Source organism: Oncorhynchus clarkii, chromosome 23 (genome assembly GCF_045791955.1).
Source record: "Oncorhynchus clarkii lewisi isolate Uvic-CL-2024 chromosome 23, UVic_Ocla_1.0, whole genome shotgun sequence".
NCBI lineage: Eukaryota > Metazoa > Chordata > Actinopteri > Salmoniformes > Salmonidae > Oncorhynchus > Oncorhynchus clarkii.
The window spans coordinates 3070369-3075159 of record NC_092169.1 but is presented as its reverse complement, the minus strand read 5'-3'; the positions used below and the strand labels follow the sequence as shown (position 1 = coordinate 3075159).

General features: G+C 37.5%; 1 long non-coding RNA gene across 1 annotated transcript; it reads right to left on the bottom strand.

The window, feature by feature from the left end:
- Positions 1-523: 523 nt before the first annotated feature.
- Positions 524-2630, bottom strand: LOC139381668 (uncharacterized). The gene is made up of 2 exons (XR_011628571.1): positions 1874-2630; positions 524-1374 (listed from the first exon to the last, which is right to left on the bottom strand). It is a non-coding gene; the product is annotated as an uncharacterized lncRNA (long non-coding RNA).
- Between the last annotated feature and the right edge of the window lie 2161 nt (positions 2631-4791).

Here is a 4791-nt window from a genome sequence, read left to right as displayed (position 1 = left end):
GATGTTTGATAACGCGTGATCCATATAATAAAACCAAATATTCTACATGCAAAGTGATAATCGGATGTCTTATTCAAACCAGGTTTGCAAGTTTATCATCATGTTTGCCCTTACTCATAGTAACTTGTCTTAACCTAAAATATTGTAGTGCAATATTACCTGTCTCTTTCCTTGTAGAATGTTAACAGCTGCATAGAACACATTGTATTGCTAAAATGCGCAAACTTAATAGCTACACTCACCGACACAGGATACACTTTATCCCTCATGCTGGCCTTCACCAAAACGGTAAATTGCCCCCTAACTATAGCTGCACTTCTTCACATGGCCAGACTTATAGCAGTCTTCTCCCCTTTTAATGCTCATTCTTCAAAAATGTCATAAGGTCTGAAATAGACACCAGAGTCGACATACTGTACAAACAATTATCTAGGCTAAGTAATACAAAAATATTATATATCTACTGCTCTGCTAACTAGTTCAAGTGTAGTCAGTGGCTAGCCAAGACAGAGAAATTAAACACTTTATTCAATTCAAAATCACATTTTATTTGTCACATACACATATTTAGCAGATGTTATTGCGAGTCTAGAGAAATGCTTGTGTTCCTAGATCCAACAGTGCAGTAGTATCTAACAATTCACAACAATCTACACAAATCTAAAAGTATTTATTTCAATACAGCACATGGATTCAACATGGATTAGGCACAGGTATCTGATCACACTAATGAACGAAGCTGAAAGCGTTGGCTAGAGATGATATTCATGAACTTCCTGCAGGAATTTGTAGTCTTGCTGAGGTTGCTAATTAGCATTAAGATTTTTTTTTTGGGTAAATTGAGACAAATATATTGATAAAACTCACCTCGTCTGAGAAAGAATTACACCAAACACATACTGTACTTAATTTGAAGTGTTTGTAAAATTCACCATCTAAAAAATGAATGGTGGAAAGACAATTGGAACCTTTGCTGTGTTTGGCCGCTGTGTCTGACTACAGCTGCATTGTTTTTAAAATGGCATTTAAACAAACAGACAAGTAATTCACAAGTAAAACATACACTTTCACATAAATGTTCACAGATTAATTTTTTTCTTTGTTGATTTTTGGCCAATTTAAGATGATTTCAACCCAGTTGATTTATTTGGCACTTGCTAAGGTAATTTATTTGTTTTACATATTAAATAAATGCAGCTATAGACTTTTCCTTACAGTAGGTAGATATACTTTTTCATATCTACCTTAAAACCAGGAAAGTAAAGCAGATAACGTGGGAGATGTTTATTATCACCTTGCAGTCCATCTTTTTTTTTCTTCTTTTTTTTTTATTTTTACCAGTTTCCATCTCTGTGCAAAGGCATGGTCTTCAAGCTATGGAAGATGGAAAAACATTTTATTATAATAATTGATTGGAATTGCATGGCACTTTTCTAAACACCCAAAGCTCTTTGCAGTGTTTCCTTTCGAAAGGCTGTGCATCTGTTGAAGGTAAAGAATACACTAGGTGAGGGATTGGGAGGGATGGTAGGATTAGGGGGAAATAATAAAGGAAAATATATTTTAAAATATATATACATTATATGGAGGATTGGAAATGATGCAATTACATTGATGGAAGCCACAACCTATCTGCAATATCAAAACTGATTTAAAAAAAATATATATAGAGAAAGAATATGATAGGCTATATTACTATTATAATGAAAGGCTTGTAGATAAACTAAAAACGACAATGTTGCTCTATCAAATAGAATAACTCTGTGGTTGGAATGGAATCCATTATGCTAGTTAGCTAGCTCATTTTAGATGAGAGTTGCAAGTTAGCTATATCTAGTATATTAGTTAACTAAAAAAGAAAAATACAACTTACCCTTTTGTCCTTTCTCAATGTTATGAACTTCAGTGGCGTTGCCGAATCTATTGGTGGTTCCCAGTTGTTTTGAACCTGGCATATTTAGTTATGTGTGTCGCTATCAAAACAACTTGGATCTCGGAAATCTCCGACTTCTGATTTCAGTGCATTCAAGACACCTGGGAACTCGGGGGAAAAAACTAGCTCCTACTGGGAAAACAGTTCTTGCAACTCTTGCATCTTTCTAGAACTCAGACTTTCCGACCTAAAGATCATTGCCGTCATGACTTTACCTATTTTTTTCAAAGTTCGCAATTGTCTTGAACCTCAAACTTGAACTCGAAATATACCGAAACGGGTAAACGTGTTATTACACTCCCTCAGCTGGTTGGTCGTGTAGACAGGCCTTCTTTAAAAAATTTTTTTTTTTTACTTGTGACGATCTAGCTAAGCTCATGCGCAGAAATACGTCATCGCCCCGAACTGCGCATGTAAAGGCCGTCAAATGAAAGGCACTCCAATATGAAGTTGTTTACGAAAAGAAAAACGTGGCAGTTTGTCAATTTTACGAGGTTGGAGAAATTACATGTCCAGCTACTTATGACAATTTACAACTAAGGAATAATGTTTATCTTCTCTCAATTGGCTGCCGACTGACTGATCTACAAATAACTTTGCATCATAAATAACTACTCCATTTGTTGATCAGTCAGGCACAATATATCCATGATACACTACAGTTTTTGATCTTCTCGAACATGGCCATTGAGTTCTCAAACCCCAAACCGGTCTGCATCGTCTCTTTCGGAAGCGTTCCTGGAAGTCTCGCGATGTTGCGCCTCTGGGTTTGAGAAACTCTAAGGGTCAAAAGGTTTTGATAGAGAGTGGGGTTTTTTTGTCTAAAAGAAACCTCTATTTTGGTTGTTTGAAATGGATACAGATGAAATCTCTGAATGAATGTGCAGATTTAATGTATCCTATTCTCTTGAGATTATGGCCTAATAATGGTCAGTTGAGTTTGCCTCCTATTCAATCAATACCCAGCAGATCTTATAAATTAAGTTATGAGACATGAAGTGAAATACAATGCACAGCAATGTCTCGGGTCCAAGCCTGTTTGGACACATGGCTAGACATGACTGATTGACTAGACTGGGCTGACTACACTTGACTGGACTAATTAGACTTGAACATACTGGACTGGTCCGGATTATCCCCAATTAAACAAAATATATTTGAATTCCCACAGTACACTATAATTTTTCTGCTATTAGCTACAGTGGTAAGACAAAGTATGTGAACCCTTTGGAATTACCTGGATTTCTGCATAAATTGGTCATAAAATTGGATCTGATCTTCGTCTAAGTCACAACAATAGACAAACAGTCTGCTTAAACTAATAACAAACAATTACATTTTCATGTCTTTATTGAACACACTGTGTACACATTCGCAGTGCAGGTTGGGAAAAGTATGTGATTAACAGGTTGACCCTCCTTTGCCAGCAATAAACTTAACCAAACGTTTTCTGTAGTTGTGGATCAGACCTGCACAATGGTCAGTAGGAATTTTGGACCATTCATCTGTACAAAACTGTTTCAGTTCAGCAATATTCTTGGGATGTCTGGTGTGAACCCCTCGATACCACGCCACAGCATTTTATATCGGGTTGGGGTCAGGACTCTGAAGGCGTATTTTCTCCTGAAGCCATTCTGTTGTTGATTTACTTCTGTGTTTTGGGTCGTGTCCTGTTGCATCACCCAACTTCTGTTGAGCTTCAAATGGCAGACAGATAACCTAACATTCTCCTGCAAAATGTCTTGATAAACTTCGGAATTCATTTTTTCCATTGATGATTGCAAGCTGTCCAGGCCCTGAGGCAGCCCCAAACTATGATGCTCCCTCCACCATACTTTACAGTTGGGATGAGGTTTTGAGGTTGGTGTACCCCCCCTCCCCCCATAGTGTTGTGTGTTCCTTCCAAACAACTCAATTTTAGTTTAATCTGTCCACAGAATATTTTGCCAGAAGCGCTGTGGAACATCCAGGTGTTCCTTTGCAAACTTCAAACGTGCAGCAATGTTTTGTTTTTGGAAAGCAGTGGCTTCTTCCGTGGTGTCCTCTCATGAACACCATTCTTGTTTAGTGTTTGACGTATCGTAGACTCGTCGAAAGAGGTGTTAGCGTGTTCCAGAGATTTCTTTCAGTCTTTAGCTGACACTCGACAATTCCTCTTAACCTCATTGAGCATTCTGTGCTGTGCTCCTGCAGTCATCTTTGCAAGACGGCCACTCCTAGGGAGAGTAGCAACAGTGCTGAACTTTCTCCATTTACAGACAATTTGTCTTACCATGGACTGATGAACATCAAGGCTTTTAGAGATACTTTTGTAACCCATTACAGCTTTATGCAAGTCAACAATTCTTCATCTTAGGTCTTCTGAGATCTCTTTTGTTCAATGCATGGTTCACAATCAGACAATACTTCTTGTAAATAGCAAACTCAAATTTTGTGAGTTTTTTTTTATAGGGCAGGGCAGCTCTAACCAACATCTACAATCTTGTCTCATTGATTGGACTCCAGGTTAGCTGACTCCTGTCTCCAATTAGCTTTTGGAAAAGTCATTAGCCTTGGGGTTCACATACTTTTTCCAACCTACACTGAATGTTTAAATTATGTATTCAATATAGACAAGAAAAATAAAATAATTTGTGTGTTATTAGTTTAAGCACACTGTGTTTGTCTATTGTTGTGACTAAAATTAAGATCAGCTCAAATTTTAAGACTAATTTATGCAGAAATCCAAGTAATTCCAAGGGGTTCACAGATTTTTTCTTGCCACTGTATATCTTCACCACCAGATGGCACCATGGACTATCATTGAGCTTTGTAAGATGGGAGGGCACAGGATTCGGCCCAATTTGAGTATAGTGCTT